The 19257-nt window shown below is 46.6% G+C and overlaps 1 protein-coding gene across 1 annotated transcript in view; it reads right to left on the bottom strand.

Moving 5' to 3' along the window:
• The window catches only part of LINGO1 (leucine rich repeat and Ig domain containing 1), a 675027-nt gene that overhangs the window by 546137 nt on the left and 109633 nt on the right, over positions 1-19257 (bottom strand). The window lies entirely within an intron of this gene.

Raw genomic sequence — 19257 nt, 5'->3', positions numbered from 1 at the left:
GAGTACTGTGTCCAGTTCTGGGCACCACAGTTCAAGAAGGACACTGAGAAACTGGAAGGTGTCCAGAGGAGGGCAACCAAAATGGTCAAATGCCTGGAAACGATGCCTTATGAGGAACGGCTAAGGGAGCTGGGCATGTTTAGCCTGGAGAAGAGGAGGTTAAGGGGTGATATGATAGCCATGTTCAAATATATAAAAGTATGTCAGATAGAGGAGGGAGAAAGGTTGTTTTCTGCTGCTCCAGAGAAGCGGGCACGGAGCAATGGATCCAAACTACAAGAAAGAAGATTCCACCTAAACATTAGGAAGAACTTCCTGACAGTAAGAGCTGTTCGACAGTGGAATTTGCTGCCAAGGAGTGTGGTGGAGTCTCCTACTTTGGAGGTCTTTAAGCAGAGGCTTGACAACCATATGTCAGGAGTGCTCTGATGGTGTTTCCTGCTTGGCAGGGGGTTGGACTCGATGGCCCTTGTGGTCTCTTCCAACTCTATGATTCTATGATTCTATTCTATGATTCTATGATCTAAGACTACCCTTTTGAGGAGAAGGTCAGGCAGTCGTTGGCACAGTGGCAGCCTGGTCACTCACAGTCACTCACACAAGTAGGCTGGGTCTGTTGGGACTGCTATTTTCAAAAAGGGGGAAAGAGAGGACCCAAATAATTACTGCCCAGTCAGTCTGACATCAATACCAGGGAAGATTCTGGAGCAGATCATTAAGCAAACAGTCTGTGAGCACCTAGAAAGGAATGCTGTGATCACCAATAGTCAGCATGGATTTCTGAAAAATAAGTCATGTCAGACTAACCTGATCTCGTTTTTTGACAGAATTACAAGCCTGGTAGATGAAGGGAACACAGTGGATGTAGCCTACCTTGATTTCAGCAAGGCATTTGACAAGGTGCCCCATGATATTCTTGTAAAGAAGCTGGTAAAATGCGGTCTTGACTCTGCTACCCCTCAGTGGATTTGTAACTGGCTGACTGACCGAACCCAAAGGGTGCTCATCAATGGTTCCTCTTCATCCTGGAGAAGAGTGACTAGTGGGGTGCCACAGGGTTCTGTCTTGGGCCTGGTCTTATTCAACATCTTTATCAACGACTTGGATGATGGACTCAAGGGCATCCTGATCAAATTTGCAGATGACACCAAACTGGGAGGGGTGGCTAACACCCCAGAGGACAGGATCACACTTCAAAACGACCTTGACAGATTAGAGAACTGGGCAAAAACAAACAAGATGAATTTTAACAGGGAGAAATGTAAAGTATTGCACTTGGGCAAAAAAAATGAGAGGCACAAATACAAGATCTGTGACACCTGGCTTGAGAGCAGTACATGTGAAAAGGATCTAGGAGTCTTGGTTGACCACAAACTTGACATGAGCAAACAGTGTGACGCGGCAGCTAAAAAAGCCAATGCAATTCTGGGTTGCATCAATAGGAGTATAGCATCTAGATCAAGGGAAGTAATAATGCCACTGTATTCTGCTCTGGTCAGACCTCACCTGGAGTACTGTGTCCAGTTCTGGGCACCACAGTTCAAGAAGGACACTGAGAAACTGGAAGGTGTCCAGAGGAGGGCAACCAAAATGGTCAAATGCCTGGAAACGATGCCTTATGAGGAACGGCTAAGGGAGCTGGGCATGTTTAGCCTGGAGAAGAGGAGGTTAAGGGGTGATATGATAGCCATGTTCAAATATATAAAAGTATGTCAGATAGAGGAGGGAGAAAGGTTGTTTTCTGCTGCTCCAGAGAAGCGGGCACGGAGCAATGGATCCAAACTACAAGAAAGAAGATTCCACCTAAACATTAGGAAGAACTTCCTGACAGTAAGAGCTGTTCGACAGTGGAATTTGCTGCCAAGGAGTGTGGTGGAGTCTCCTACTTTGGAGGTCTTTAAGCAGAGGCTTGACAACTATATGTTAGGAGTGCTCTGATGGTGTTTCCTGCTTGGCAGGGGGTTGGACTCGATGGCCCTTTTGGTCTCTTCCAACTCTATGATTCTATGATTCTATGTAGACTGCTCTGCCTATTTCTACAAATGGATCCAAAAACAGGTCAGGGAGAGAGTAATTTATTATTATTATTATTATTATTATTATTATTATTATTATTATTATTAGTTTTATTTCTATACCACCCTATACCTGTAGGTCTCAGGGTGGTTCACATAAAGGATCACATACATAAAATCAAAATACAAACAACAACCCAATAAAAAATCCTAAAAAGAACCAGCATTTTAAAAAGGGTATAGGATGTAGTAGATAATTAAGTGATTACTCTGCAAAATGGAGAAAGAACAAAATCCTCACCCTGCCTACATGAATGAGGCAAACGGATTCCAGCTTATGGTGAAGCAGCCTACCGTATATTGCCAATGATCTACAGTGTATTGGAGTCAGCCTATGCATACTATATATTGACAAGCTGGAACATGTGCAGAGGAGGGCAACCAAGATGATCAAGGGTCTGGAAACCAAGCCTTATATGAGGAATGGTTTAGGGAGTTGGGTACGTTTAGCCAGAATAAAAGAAGACTGAGAGGAGCCACCATCAGATATCTCAAGGGTTGTCATGTGAAAGATGGAACAAGCTTGTTTTCTGTTGCTTCAGAGGGCAGGACCTGAACCCATAACTTCAAGCTACAAGAAAGGAGGTTCCAACCAAACACCAGGAAGAACTTTCTGAGAGCAACAGCCATTTGACAGTGGAACAAACTCTCTGGGAACATGGTGGACTCTCCTTTCTTGGAGGTTTTTAAGCAAAGGTTGGGTGGCCATCTGTCAGGGATCATTTTGCGTTGATTCCTGCACTGCAGATTGGACTAGATCACCCTCGGGGTACCTTCCAACTCTATAATTATATGATTCTGTGATACCACATCACCAGCCATGCCACTTCTATGTTTGCAGTAGCATACCGTAGTGCATGGTATATGAGTTGTGATCTAGGTATTGTCCTGTCCTAACCACAAGTGGTAACTGGAACTCATGAGGAAGGCTTCACCCAAGGATAAGGAACCCATGACCAAAAGCACAGTTGGATTGCAACTGCCATCATCCCTGAATAGTGGCCATGTTGGCTAGGACTGATGGGAGTTGGAGTCCCACAACATCTGGAGGGTGACATGTTCCCCACCCCAGGCATAGATAAGCAGGTGACAAGTGGGGGCAGGCTGGGGTTGCAGGACCAAGCAGACAACATGCTTTAACAAGACCTGGACCTCAGCTGAGGCCTTTTATTCCTCTTGGACAGTGCTGCCCCCCCGCCCCCAAGGTTCCACTCCCTTCGTGAAGAAGAGAGAGCGTTAAAGGCATAGCTTTGTGGTCAGGAGTTGTTCAGCCTGGTGTAGAAAGTCAATCCCTTAGGAGGATCTAGGATCTCAGAGGGTGAGGCTGGACATCCCAGTTTGGGGCTTGTGGTTCACAGAGCTCTTTGTCCTCAGGCTCAGCACTGGTGTCTGGGTCTGGATTCAGCATCTCTACTGCATGCAGCACAAGTCTTCCTGATCCAGCTAACCCCTCCATCTCCGGATGCACCCACAAAAATGAAAAACAAACCCCCCAGAGAGCATCCAAAATGAAACCCAAACCAAATGTGGTTTTATCTCTGTATCTTGAGATACAAACTCCTTTGTTTCTGGGTTGTCCTTTTCTGCATCAGCATTCTTGCTTCTGCTCACAGCTGGGGTTATGACTAGTACGTAGTGGACCAATTGCCCAGATATTTCGACACCAATCCAAATTCACTGTTGCAGCCAAATGTGTGCAGATATGATATATTTCTGTTCCCAGACAAGGGAAGCCATCATGCCCTGTTCATGAACTTCCAGTGGCATTTGACTGGCTGCTTTTGGAAACAGGATGCTGAATGCCTTTGCATGCACAACGTTCCAGGTTCAGACCCCAACATCTCCAGTTAAAGGAGCTCCATACTCAGGGGCTGAGAGAGTCTCTGCCCCATTCCTTGGAGAGTCACTGCAGGTTAAGAGTAGGCTCAATACACCCTTGTGTGACAGAGAACAAGCCTGCCTTATGCTAATATGGCTGGATGAACCTTGCACTTTTCCATCAAGGGAATCCATCATTCTTTTATGGTTTTTCAAACTTGCATACTAAGCACAACTCCCATCACAATACAATGGTGATGTCAACGAGCCCTTGCACTAAGAACAGCCATGCATGTGGTGCAGTCCTAGCACAAGAGCTAGACCACTTCATTCATTTCTTTCTCCCTCCAGGCAGAAAGCTCAGTGCCACCAATTAAGATGTGCTCTTGAGCGCGTAATTTGCCATGCACGTTCTGAGGTTGGTGGTGCAGTTGCTAGAGGAGGCTGTACCAGGGGACGCGTGAGCACTGATTCTATTCTAACTTCCCCCTCTCTCCCATGTGTGCCTCTGTGTGTGTATTAGTTCAAACTGCAAAATGTATCAGAAAGGCTGGAAGAACAGGATACTCCCAAAGTGTATAGACAAATCCATTTAATAAGCTCTCAATAGCAGTCTAAATATTGAAAATGTCTGCAGCGCAGAAGGTAGAAAATAATCCTCCCTCTCCTCCTCCCCCTATGCCACTGGGAAGGGTGATGAGGAACAATGTGTTTAAACAGAAGGGGGCGGGGTTGATTTAGTTTAATCCAAAGGGTGAAACTAGGCATTGTAAGGGACGTGTGGCTGCTAGCAAAATGCATAGCCTTCTGTCTTTCTTGCCAATAAATTGTATGACTGCAGGCTGAGGCAATCCTCCCCCACACAAGAATATGATGCCCCTTCACAGCTGGCAGATTTTTGTGGGTGTCACTTTCATGGCTGGAGATGGGTGGAAGCCAAGTATTCCCCATAATAGCCACATTTAATAATAATAATAATGATGATGATGATGATGATGATGATGATGATGATAATAATAATAATAATAATAATAATAATAATAATAATAATAATAATAATAATACAACAGAGTACTCAAGGTACCTTCCAACTCTACAGTTCTTTGATTCTGGGCCCCAACCAGCTTGGCCAATGGTTGGGAAAGATGGGAGTTGTAGTCTAGCAGCACCTGGAAGGCACGACATTGGCTGAGCCCTCCCCAGAATGCTGTGCTCTCAGGCCCTGCTTTCAGGCTCCTCATAACAGTCATCTGGGGGTCCACTGTGAGAAGAGGATGCTGGACTAGATGGGCCATTGCCCTGATTCAGCAGCAGGGCTCTTCTCTCGGAAATAGAAATTCGCCAGGCACCAGGTGCGTTTTGCTACTGGCATGGGTGCAATTGCAGCCACATGGAGATCTCTGGATGCCAATTGACATCTCCATCTGGCTAGCCTCTCCAGCTTTCTTAAGCAGATAAGCAGAACAGCTTGCTTATTGCATTTCTAGCCCAACTTTTTTCCCAAGGAATACATGGTTCACCCTCTTCCTACAACAAGCCTGTGAGATAGGTGAAGAGGCTGCGACTGACTCCAAGGTCACCTAGTGAACTTCATGACTGAGTGGGGATTTGAACCCTGATCTCCCAGGTCCTTGTCCAACACTCTAACCACTACGACACACAGGCTTCCTAGAGGACTTCTGCTGTTGGAGCTCTACAAATTTAGTAGGTAAATAAATATGGGAAAAGCAAAACGCCACTTAAAGAAGTTTCTTTGATTTTTAAAAATTAGTATTCTGGATTGTTTTATTTGATTTTTTTTAATGTGTTGTAAACTGCTTTGAGATTTTTTTCTTTAAAATATAAAGTGTCATATAAATGAAATGAATTATAAAAATACAGTGGTACTTCGGGTTAAGTACTTAATTAGTTCCGGAGGTCTGTTCTTAACCTGAAACTGTTCTTAACCTGAGGTACCACTTTAGCTAATGGGGCCTCCCACTGCTGCCGCGCCACCGCCGCATGATTTCTGTTCTCATCCTGAAGCAAAGTTCTTAATCTGAGGTACTATTTCTGGGTTAGCGGAGTCTGTAACCTGAAGCATCTGTAGCCTGAAGTGTCTGTGACCCAAGCAGCGGCGTAGCGTGAGTTGTCAGCACCCGGGGCAACGCAAGTAATTTGCGCCCCCTAACCCGGGGCAAGGCAAGTAATTTGCGCCCCCCCAACCCCTAACCTGCGAGTTGCCGCTGGCGCTGCCGCGCAAACAACGCTGCTTGCCCGGAGGAGGATGGAGGCAGAAGCAGCCGCCGCCTGTGGCTGGGCCGAGGGGATGGCGGCGGCGGCAGGGTGCAGAGGCTGCCCGTGCCCGGCCAGGCGTCGGTGGCGGCGTTGGCGCTGCTGCAGCGGCTGCTCCTCCTGCGAGCAGTGAGCGGAGCGCAGCCACAGCGACGGCGGGGGGCGCGCGCGCTAGGGCGCAAGGCTGGCGGTGGCGGCGGGGAGCCCGGCGGAGGAAGGAACTTGTCCCTTCCCTCTGGACTCGCGCCCCCCCAGATGTTGCGCCCGGTGTGGTCGGCACCCCTGGCACCCCCCACGCTACGCCACTGGACCCAAGGTAACATTGTAATGAACTTTATTGGGGGGAAATAGTGCCTTGATTCCATTGTGGCAACTTCAACCTAGGGCTGAGGTGCCATTTGGCAATCAGTGGACTTTCTAACACTGCTTCTCATGTTCCTGCTTTGGATCCCCTTACTGTAAGGCGAGAGCAAGAAACATGGGCTTCAAGATGGTGCTCTTTGGTCACAGAGTGTCATCTGGAAACCATTCAGCAAGAGAGAAGGAGATTCTAAGGTCTCTGCATTCTCTTTGCCCTTTAAAAAGTCCCTCTCGAACCAGACCATTGAAAATAAATTTCAGTCTAGTTCCATGCACCAACCTACGTGATGCATAATATATGCACCAGAGAGGGAAACATAGAAAGCTCCATATTACAGGCAAAACAAGCTATGGATGGACAGTGTACAATATACACAGTCCTACAAAGCACAAGACACAGCTGGGAGTAATTAATGGCAAAACCCACCCTCTAACCTCATACTTAAAAGATGGAAAGGTTCTACTCTTTTTTATGCATTAACACAAAGAGGGAAACAGCATGGAAGATCAATATATGACAAGAGTACCACAGCTAGCATATGCAATGGGAACCTAAGGCACATCCGAGTGACAGGGACCAAGTGTTTGACTATGGGATGAAATCAGGGCAGACTTTCCAGGTTGTGCTATTGCTGAATCCTTGTGCTGGAGCCACAACAAGTCATAGTGGCTGCATTTTATTGTGTAAGAGCCAGTGTGGCATAGTTGTGAGCGTGTCGGACAGGACCTACAAGACCAGAATTCAAATGGCATGTAAGGCTAGGATTGTTTCATTGGCTTTGGGTATTGGCAGCATGAATGAGAACGGACAATGGCTGCTAGAGCTGTGTTCGTATCACAGCCTCTGCATCACAAACACTTTCATTTTTCTGTTTTACAGTTTAAAGTACTCATTTTTACATCCTTAAGATATCAATGACTTCCCTTCCTCTTTTTCCATGATTCATTTTACATATCATAAATCCCTGCATATTTTACAGAAACTATACTATTCAGTATTCCATTATTACAACCATCATAACTTATTTACACTGTTGAATTCATCTTAATGCTGCCAACATTTTCAGCTGTACACAGTTATTTTCCATATATTCAATAAAAGTTTTCCAATATTCTCTAAATGTATGTTCTTCTTTTTCTCTTATTCTATATGTTAAGTCTGCAAGCTGTGCATATTCTGTCAACTTAAGCTGCCATTCTTCTTCTTCTTTCCTCGCTCGTTTTCCATTTTTGGGTTAACAAAACACGGGCCACAATAGTGGCATGCATAAATAACCTTTTTTGACACCTGGGAATTTCAGTCTGAATTATCCCCAACAGAAAGGACTCTCTTTCCCCCCAGAAAGTACTTTTAAAAAATAAATCAATTCATTATGGATCATTTCCCAATACTCTTTTACCCTTTTACAAGTCCACCACATATGAAAGAACATTCCCTCAACCTCTTTGCATTTCCAGCACTTATCTGATTCATAGAATCATAGAATCATAGAATCATAGAATCATAGAGTTGGAAGAGACCACAAGGGCCATCGAGTCCAACCCCCTGCCAAGCAGGAAACACCATCAGAGCACTCCTGACATATGGTTGTCAAGCCTCTGCTTAAAGACCTCCAAAGAAGGAGACTCCACCACACTCCTTGGCAGCAAATTCCACTGTCAAACAGCTCTTACTGTCAGGAAGTTCTTCCTAATGTTTAGGTGGATTCTTCCTATTAGATTATGCACAGCAGAAGGAGCATGTCAAGGGTTTAATGTTTGCCTATTTCTGTTGCTTATAGTTGCAAAAATACCATAAAATGTTATTATATGAATGCAGTAAAAGTTAGATGCAACTATAAATGCAAATTTTATATACCAAGGATTCCCTGCCTGAGCTGCTTCAGGTCATGGTGGACGTGCTCCTGGAGACACCTAGTTTGGTTGCCCTATGGGATTTTAACATCCATGCAGACACAACCCTACAAGGGGCCACTCGGGACTTCATGGAAAGCATGGTCTCCATAGGGCTGTCCCTGAATAGATTTGGCCCAACATAGTCATGGACATGCCATAGACATGGTGTTCACCTCTGCTGATGTGGGTGATCTGACATAAACAAAAGTGAAACAAAAGAAGTGCCATGGTTGGATCACTTTCTGGTACAACTGGACTTCTCTGTGATCCTGAGAGAGGGCAGGAGAGTGCTAGAGTCCTGTCTGGTTGAGTTCCAAGGAATCAATTCCAATCTGTTACCTCCGAGGATGTGGACAGGCTGCTTAGACGAGTGAAACCAGCCACCTGTCTCATTGATCCTTGCCCATCCTGGCTAATAAAAGCGAGCTGGGAAGGGCTGGGTGATGGGCTCTGTGGGGTGGAGAATGCTTCCCTCTGTGAGCCTTCCTAGACCCACTGAAAGAGGTGGTTATTCAACTGTTTCTTTTAAAAAATATATATTTGGACCCAGCCAATATGGCCAACTGGAGGGACAAGAGCGGCGCTGTGGTCTAAACCACTGAGCCTATGGCTTGCCGATCATAAGGTCAGTGGTTTGAATCCCCACGACAGGGTGAGCTCCTGTTGCTCAGTCTCAGCTCCTGCCAACCTAGCAGTTTGAAAGCACGTCAAAGGTACCACTCTGGAGGGAAGATGAATGGTGTTTCCATGCACTGCTCTGGTTTCTCCAGAAGCGGCTTAGTCATGCTGGCCACATGACCTGGAAAAACTGTCTGCGGACAAACGCTGGCGCCCTTGGCCAGTAAAGCGAGATGAGCGCCACAACTCCAGAGTCGTTCACGACTGGACTGTCAGGGGTCCTTTACCTTTACCTTAAATATGGCCAACTATCACCCAATCTCAAATCTTCCATTCTTGGGCAAGGTGATTGAGCGGGTGGTTGCTGAAGAACTGCAAGCACACCTGGAGGATGCGGACCATTTGGATCCCTTCCAATTGGGATTCATGCCTCATCATGGGACTGAAACTGCCTTGGTCACGCTGGTCGATGATCTCCAGCGGGCTAGGGACAAAGGTGAAATCTGTGCCCCCAGCTCCCAGCATCTCTAGACAGTCCACAAGGGTGTCATGGTCAGTGGAATCAAAGGCCACTGAGAGATCCAGCAGAACTGGTTCTGCTCCTTCCTCCTGGGCTGTGTCCAGAAAGTGGTGTTGGGGGATGAGTGTTGAGACCCCTGGGCTCTCACTTGTGGGATGCCTCAGGGTTCCGTCCTCTCCCCCATGCTTTTTAACATCTATATGAAGCCACTGGGAGAGATCATCAGGGGGTGTCAGGAACCTCTCCAGGACCCAGCAGACCAGGGGAAGCGGGGAGAGTGAGCCAGCAGGAGAAGGCCTGACTTTTCAAAATGACACCCCACAGATTCCACAACCCTCCTTTTCTAGACCAGACTCTCTGTTGTCAGTGGGAGGGGGAGAGCTAGAAGAGAGCCCAGAGAAAGGGAGTCTTCCAAGGGGCTGGGTGACTCTGGAAGCATTATTAGTGACAGTGAAGGAGACCAACTGACGTTCCCAGTCTGAGGTCTCGCTGTTGAGCACACCTCCAGGAAGGATGTAAACACAGAGGCAGGCTTAAGGGGTTCAGGCGCCAATCCAGCTCTACATCTCTTTTAAATCAGAACCAGTGAAGGTCTTGTGTGAGTGTCTGGAGGCAGTTGGAGGATGGATGGCAGCTAACAGATTGAGGTTGAATCCTGACAAGACAGAAGTACTGTTTTGGGAGGACGGGGCGGGCTGGTGTGGAAGATTCCCTGGTTCTGAATGGGGTAATTGTGCCCCTGAAGGACCAGGTGCGCAGCCTGGGAGTCATTTTGGACTCACAGCTGTCCATGGAGGCACAGGTCAATTCTGTGTCCAGGGCAGCTGTCTACCAGTTCCATCTGGTACGCAGGTTGAGACCCTACCTGCCCGCAGACTGTCTTGCTAGAGTTTTGCATGTTCTAGTTATCTCCTGATTGGACTACTGCAATGCACTCTATGTGGGGCTATCTTTGAAGGTGACCCAGAAACTACAACTAATCCAGCAGCTACACTGGTGTCTGGGAGTGGCTGCGGTGAAGAAGAAGAAGAGGAGGAGGAGGAGGAGGAGGAGGAGGAGGAGGAGGAGGAGGAGGAGTTTGGACTTGATATCTCACCTTTCACTACCTTTATGGAGTCTCAAAGCGGCTAACATTCTCCTTTCCCTTCCTCCCCCACAACAAACACTCTGTGAGGTGAGTGAGGCTGAGAGACTTCAGAGAAGTGTGACTAGCTCAAGGTCACCCAGCAGCTGCATGTGGAGGAGCAGGGAAGCGAACCTGGTTCACCAGATTACGAGTCCACCGCTCCTAACCACTGTACCATGCTGGCTCCTGAAAGACCTACATGGCTCCCAGTACATTTCCGAGCCCAATTCAAAGTGTTGGTGCTGACCTTTAAAGTCCTAAATGGCCTTGGCCCAGTATACCTGAAGGAGCATCTCCACCCCCATCGTTCAGCCCGGACATTGAAGTCCTCCTCTGAGGGCCTTCTGGAGGTTCTCTCCCAGCGAGAAGTGAAGTTACAGGGAACCAGACTGAGGGCCTTCTCGGTAGTGGCACCCGCCCTGTGGAATGCCCTCCCATCAGATGTTAAGGAAATAAACAACTATCTGACTTCTAGAAGACATCTGAAGGCAGCCCTGTTTAGGGATGTTTTTAATGTTTGATGTTGTGCTTTTAATTCTATTGGGAGCTGCCCAGAGTGGCTGGGGAAACCCACCCAGATGGGGGGGGTATAAATTATAAATTGTTGTTGTTGTTATGATTCTCTCCATCTGGCTTCACTTGCTTTCATGTTAGGCTGAGTGAGGAGCCTACCTCGGACAGCTGGCTTTGGGTGTCACCAAATGGCAGCAAATTGTTAGTTCTTTTAACTTTTACTGTTGCATTGTTATTTCCAGGAATGTGGAGGGATGCCTCTGTGCCAAAGCAACTCAACCAATCTAGGTACCTATGCAATTTGATGCAGACAGTGAAGCACCATTAGCTGCTGTGCCTCAGCTGGCTCTCAGAATATGGTCCATCTTCTACAACAAAGGTGGGGGACCCTCCCAGTTGGGAGGCAGGGAGTGGTCAGAACAAAATGTTGCACATGTCTCCATGCTGCTTTTTGAACAAGGATGAGTAAATTGTGTTCCCTTTTCCTCATATGTTAATGGACTCCAATTGCCATCAGTCCCAGGCAACAGCTGGAAGGCACCACAACCCTTTAAATGTAAAAAACCCAGTTTAAAGAAAATAATGGAAAAACACAGTTAGGAACAGAGGAAGCTGAGTCACACCTTATACTAAGCCAGCCCACAGCTCAGTAATGTCTATACTGACTGGCAGTGACTCTCCAGGGTTTCAGGCAGGTGTCTCTCAGCCCTACCAGTCATTGAACCTGGGACCTTCTGCATGCACAGCAGGTGCTCTACGACTGACATGCAACCCTTTCTCTGAAATCAGATTTCTGGTGCCAGACCACATTTGAGAAATTCAGACCTGAAGTAGATGTTTTTCAGGTCCCAGCAGAGACCAGAGACTTTGCCAGTTGATTACTCCTTCTTTCTAAATGCTTCAATTTTGGAGAAGGACACTAGTTCAGTGGTGGAGCATATGCCCAGCATAGAGAAGATCCCAGGTTCAATTCCTGGGATCTCTAGGCAGGGTTTAGGACAGGTGCACTGGGTTCTGCTCAACGTTGTGGGCGCCTGGCGTGTGTGTGTGAGGGAGGGCCCACCTGGCTGTGGAATATTGAGGGGGGGCCTAGCCCCCTCATTGGAAATTTTGTGAGTGCCTGGGCACCCATGGCCCTGCAGAGAAGGCACCAGCGGCTTAGGAAAACCTCTGACTGAAATTCTGGAGACCTGCTGGCAGTCAGTGTAGGTCAGTGGTGGCCAACATACTCCCTTGTAGATGTTGTTGGACCCCAAATCCCATCAGACGCAGCCAGCACGACCAATGGTCATGAACTCCAAAACATCTGGAGGACACCATGTTGGCTATCCAGCATTGCACTTGAAGCACCAGTGGTTAAATATGGCAGACTTTAAACTTCAGATTTGGTAGGGAGGGCTCCTGGATCCATTCCAGACTTGACTCAAATTCAGGAAATGCGGGTGTTTGAACTCTGCAAACATGGAGTTGTTTTAAGTCTATACTGTCCAGGTTCATACGTTTCATACTGGAAACGATGCCTTATGAAGAACGGCTAAGGGAGCTGGGCATGTTTAGCCTGGTGAAGAGGAGGTTAAGGGGTGATATGATAGCCATGTTCAAATATATAAAAGGATGTCATATAGAGGAGGGAGAAAGGTTGCTCTGGACACGGAGCAATGGATCCAAACTACAAGAAAGAAGATTCCACCTAAACATTAGGAAGAACTTCCTGACAGTAAGAGCTGTTTGACAATGGAATTTGCTGCCAAGGAGTGTGGTGGAGTCTCCTTCTTTGGAGGTCTTTAAGCAGAGGCTTGACAACCATATGTCAGGAGTGCTCTGATGGTGTTTCCTGCTTGGCAGGGGTTGGACTCGATGGCCCTTGTGGTCTATTCCAACTCTATGATTCTATGATTCTATGATTCATATTTACTACATTGGTAAGGATACATGGTTAGTAAAATAATAGCTTGTTTTGCTATAAAGGCAGCAGAAAACACATATTAATGGATTCCATTATTCCTAAGAAAGCCCCATTTATTGTTGTAAAGGGAAATCCAACTGGAATTAAGATACATGGACCTTGGCTATCGATCAGATTATTAAGCAAAGAGACTTTCCCCCCTTTTGTTGTTCCTATGGGTTATGAATTACTATAACTGCAACTAATTATTATGACGCCCAACTCTGGCTTTCCCCTGTTGATGTTCTGTGAGCTTCACCCATTCATCATGGATTACAACAGGACCTCATTAGCTTAAATTAATATAGCGCCTAGCAGGCAATTGTTTATTAGTACTTTTGAATTAAATGGCCTGTGCCTTAAGTTTCTTGTTCCCATCAGGTTTGAATTTCAGCTACACATTTAAGTATTTATCCTCTGGCTCATGCACTGGCCTTTCTTTGGCAAGCACAGCTATGCTTGGAGTTGGGGAGTTTCTGACTTTGCTAACCTGCTGCCCCCCCCCCCCATTCTGTGGACTCCATCTCCCTTCGGTCACAGCCAGGAAGGCCAATTGTCAGGGATTATGGAGACCAACAGCATCTGGAGGCAGGGGCATGGGGGGGGCGGGTGCCAGGGGGCTGTTGCCCCGGGTGCACAATTTTTCTGGGGACATGAACCAGGCGCCCCCAGTAAGGCTCCTCTCCACCATGGGCCGCATTGGCTCACCAGGCTCCACCCTGAGTGGGTGGACAGACAGCTTAGCATGACCCGCTTTGCTTCATTGGGGGTGGGGTAGTCTGGCAGCATGGGCTGGGCTGGTTCCCCCCACCCATGCCACATGCATGTTGCCCACCCTGGGTGCCAACAACCGACACTATGGTGGTGCCTGGAGGTCAGCAGGCTGAGCAAGGCCACCCTTGAGTGTCAGCATGGAAGAATGGTGGAATCTAAATGTAGATGTTACAATGGCCAGATGGGGTGTGGTCAAAGGGCATAGGTGCCAGGATTGTTGTAAGGAGACAGGGTGACCACAAAATGGGGCTTTAAATAGGGACCAGGCATTCATGAGGGAGAGAAATACCTTCCCTGTAGCTATTGATCATAAAGACTATATGAGACATCCACATTCAAAGGTTGAATGCTGGACTGAATGCCAGTTGCTGGATTGGGGAGGGCAACAGGAAGAGAGGAGTATTGCTTCTCTATCCTAGTTGTGGGTTTCTCGAGAGGGATCTGGTTGCTCACTCTCAGATAGAACCATAGAAATGTAGAGTTGGAAGGGACTACAAGAGTCATCTAGTCCAACCCCCCAAAATGCAAGAAAAGTTTGCCCAACGTGGTGCTTGACCCCACAACCCTGAGACTTAGAGCAGTGGTGCCGATTTGGGCCCCAGATTATGGGTGCCCAGTGGTGCACACAGTGGTGCCTGGGAGTCATGTCAGAGACCCACAAGTAAGATCTTTAAGTCCCAAAATTCTCTCAACATTGAGTTCCATAAATTAATTATGAATCATAAGGTCCACTGTTCTCAACCAGCTGCGCTTTCAGCTTCAAGTCCCCTTTGCAAACTGTGATCTGTGACATACTGGAGCCAATTTAGAATTTAGAAGCAATTTTAAGAAGTATCCCTCCAGTGTCCTTGCATACCTCTGCCAGCCTATTGTGTAGGGCTCTGGCAGATTTCTCAGAGGCTCTCTCTCACACATTATGTTCAAAGAGGAGGATCCATTTGGAGCATCAGCAATTAGGAGAAGTTCAGCCGTCACCTCAGACAGCCTTACAAAGATGCCCAGCCTGCCTAGCAGGGGCTGAGAAACCCAAGCTGGACCTACCTGGATTATCAAAACATTAATTGGCCCTGAAGCAGAGCCGTGAGGCCAAACGAAAGCTGCATGAACAAATCAGGGCTGCACCAAGGAGAAACCCAAAAGGCATTATTCTGCCAGGTTGAGGTTAGGCAAGCCACTGTACAGAGAATATGACAAGAGCTTCCTACTTTTAACAAGATCCTCAGTTCTCTCAAGGTAACTGTGCAGAAAACCTGATAATGAGGGTGTCTCAAGAAAAGAAAATGCAGAGTTGTCAGTAGAAAAGTCTTAAATTATAGCATATATACCTACACATACACACACAGAGAGAGTTACAAGTTTAACTACCTGGGAGCCCCCACTGCGAAGTACTTTGCATAATGGAATACAGAAGCAGGCATCCAGGTTGCACTAGTTCTGTTCATGAAAGCAACCTCTCGGGGGGGGGGTAGAGTTACTATAGGCACAAGTGTTCTGTGTGCTCCTGGTGGACTCCAGGGCTTGTTCTCATCCAACTATTAGGAAAATACACAGGGAACCAGTTCATAAGAGCCACCTCAACATGGACTGGTGTGGTCTGCTGTGGCAAAGTGGCCAACTTCCCTAGGAACTGAGTCATGCACTTGCAGAGAAGGCTGCGCCCCTTCTCTTCAAGGCTGCTCCCCTCTCCAGATCTGAGGGGCCAGAGATCTGGTGAACCTAGGTGAATTAACTTCTGGGCTTCTGCTCAAAGCATTTGCTGGAATGGCAGTAAATTAACCTTGTTGTCAGATAGATTGAGGGGTGTGGGAGTTTGGAAAATGAATTGTACAAAAATTGGAGGTGGGGAAGCTTTGTGCCATTTCTTGGGTGCAGAGGGCATATTTTGGGGGTAATTGTTCCTCATTTCAGAGTCCAGTCCATTGAGTGGGAGGTGTAGGAGCTTGCAACCATTCCAGGGCTCCAATTTTAAAGCCATTTTACCCAGTTTAGAATAAAATGGGAAGAGGAGAGAGACTGATCTTTGTGGATTCAACTTAATTTATTTAGCAGAGTAGCAAAGGCAGTCTGATTTGAAATGTAGGATAAGAAGAGACATGAAGTGAATGGGGTGGAGAGGGCAGTTTATATGAAAGGGAATCAAAAGGAGACCATCAGTGGTGGACTGCAAGCCCATTAATCGCTCCTCTCACCTTGAATGACCTTGGGATGCAAGGAGGATATGCTGCAGTGATACTGAAAGTGAAAAAGAGGCAAAATTGAGGGGGGTGGAACTACCCACAAATAAAGGAAAAGGTTAAAGGAGTTTGAACTGTTCTTCAGCTATGCAAAGCAAAAATGCCCAACCTGGAGAGATGTGCCAAGGCAGTTCTAATTTAGAGATTATTTATGATTTTAGTGCAGAAACTCACAGGTGACTGCACATTCTGGCGGAGGGATGCAAGGATGTCCATAGCTCCTGAGCACTGGCAAATGCTGAGGAGAAGCAGGGGGAGGAGCATCAGGGCAAAACAGAACCAGAAAATATGGTTGCTGATTCTTAACATTCTCCATTGTGGGAGTCAAAAACTTTTTCAGTCCCTTGCCACATTTGCAAACCAGAGGAACTGCAGACATAAAAAGAGCCCTGCTGGCTCAGACCATCGGCTCATGAAGTCCAGCATCTTGGTTTCATGGAGACCAACCAGATGCCCATTATGAGAAGCTTACAAGAATGGCCTGAGTGGAACAGTGCTCCTGCCTGTGAGATGAGAGGCAGAACCTAACCTAACTCTAACCCTAGGTATGAGTACATCACGTCTGGTTCATCCACGGGTCCAGATTTGTCCATAAATGTGGGTGGGAGCACAGCAACCTTTACTCAGTTTTGATATGAAAAGAGGAATGGTTGAATGCAGTAGTGCCACTTTGGAAAGAAGTCCAAGTGAAGGTCTCTCGAACTCCAAAATCCAGGAGCCCAACACATATAATAGAGGGAGAAAGATGGCATTGCTGATCCTGCCCCAATGCGTTCACTTTGTGGACACAACCCAAAGGCGCAAAAGGGACACCTACACAGGGGCTCCATGGGACCATCCATCCAGCTCATCTGGTGCTCCCAGTCCTATAAATTGCCTCCACTGAGGATGGGGAACCTGTGGCCCTCCAGAGGTTGCTGGACTCGCAACTGCCTTCAGTTCCAGACAGCATGGCCAGTTGTTAGAGATGATGAGACTTGTAGTCCAGCAACATCTGAAGGGCCACAAGATGTCACCTTGATCTAAGATGTTCCATCTCAGACCTTTGGGTTGTGTGGGGGCCATGGATGTGGGTGAACAAGGTTGAGAGCAGAGCCAGCCCCACTTCCACCTTCTCCATGCATAAGCAGCTCCATCTCTAGGGGCTTCCCATTGGCTTTGAAGACACCCCTATTGGCACGGGGCATTTGCTTGATCTCATGACCTGACCCTATCTCTTTCAGTTGCGGTGTTGTTCTAATCGGATTGCTTTATCATTTATTTTAATTATGGGTGTTTGTATTCCAATATATGCACAACTGGTTTTTATATTTTATAAACCATTTAGAGTATAAAAACCAGTTGTGCATATATTGGAATACAAACAACCATAATTAACCATTGAGACCCCTTCATGGATCACTGCCTTGCCGTGGCGAAGGGGCTTGAATAACTCAGAGAAGATATGAGCTATGCCGTGCAGGGCAACCCAAGATGGACAGGTCATAGTGGAGAGTTTTGACCAAACGTGATCCACCTGGAGCAGGAACCGGCAAGCCATTCCAGTATCCTGGCCAAGAAAACTCCATGGACAAAGACAACAGGCATATAAAAGTTATGACGCTGGAAGATGAGCCCCTCAGGTCAGAAGGCGTCCAACATGCTACTGAGGAAGAGCAGAGGACAAGTACAAGTAGATCCAGAGCTGATGAAGCGGCTGGGCCAAAGCCGAAAGGACGCCCAGTTGCGGATATGCCTGGAAGCGAAAGGAAAGTCCAATGCTGTAAAGAAAAATATTGCATAGGAACCTGGAATGTAAGAACCATGAACCTTGGTAAGTTGGATGTGGTCAAAAATCAGATGGCAAGAATAAATATTGACATCCTGGGCATGAGTGAACTAAAATGGACGGGAATGTGCGAATAAAGTTCGGATGACCATCATATCTACTACTGTGGGCAAGAATCCCCTAAAAGAAATGGAGTGGCCCTCATAGTCAACAAAAGAGTGGCGAAAGCTGTACTGGGATGCAATCTCAAAAATGATAGAATGATCTCGATACGAATCCAAGGCAGACCTTTTAACATCACAGTAATCCAAGTTTATTCACCAACCACTGGTGCTGAAGAAACTGAAATTGACCAATTCTACGAAGACTTACAACACCTTATAGAAATGACACCAAAGAAGGATGTTCTTCTCATTATAGGGGATTGGAATGCTAAAGTAGGGAGTCAAGAGATAATAGGAACAACTGGCAAGTTTGGCCTTGGAGTTCAAAACGAAGCAGGGCAAAGGCTAATAGAGTTCTGCCAAGAGAACAAGCTGGTCATCACAAACACTCTTTTCCAACAACACAAGAGACGACTCTACACATGGACATCACCAGATGGGCAGCATTGAAATCAGATTGATTATATTCTCTGCAGCCAAAGATGGAGAAGCTCTATAGAGTCAGCAAAAACAAGACCTGGAGCTGACTGTGGCTCAGATCATCAGCTTCTTATAGCAAAATTCAAGCTTAAACTGAAGAAAGTAGGAAAAACCACTGGGCCGGTAAGATACAATCTAAATCAAATCCCTTATGAATACACAGTGGAAGTGAGGAACAGGTTTAAGGATTTAGATTTGGTGGACAGAGTGTCTGAAGAACTATGGATGGAGGCTCGTAACATTATACAGGAGGCAACAACTAAAACCATCCCAATGAAAAGGAAATGCAAGAAAGCAAAGTGGCTGTCCAACGAGGCCTTACAAATAGCGGGGGAGAGAAGGCAAGCAAAATGCGAGGGAGATAGTGAAAGATACAGGAAATTGAATGCAGATTTCCAAAAAATAGCAAGGAGAGACAAGAAGGCCTTCTTAAACGAGCAATGCAAAGAAATAGAGGAAAACAATAGAATGGGGAAAACCAGAGATCTGTTCAAGAAAATTGGAGATATGAAAGGAACATTTCGTACAAAGATTACCATAATAAAAGACAAAAGTGGAAAGGACCTAACAGAAGCAGAAGACATCAAGAAGAGGTGGCAAGAATACACAGAGGAACTATACCAGAAAGAAATGGATGTCTCGTATACCCCAGGTAGTGTGGTTGCTGACCTTGAGCCAGACATCCTGGAGAG

The sequence above is a fragment of the Podarcis bocagei genome (assembly GCF_964188305.1).
Source record: "Podarcis bocagei genome assembly, chromosome: 9".
Lineage (NCBI taxonomy): Eukaryota > Metazoa > Chordata > Lepidosauria > Squamata > Lacertidae > Podarcis > Podarcis bocagei.
The sequence above is the reverse complement of the archived record's forward strand: the minus strand, read 5'-3'. Positions and strand labels throughout refer to the sequence as shown.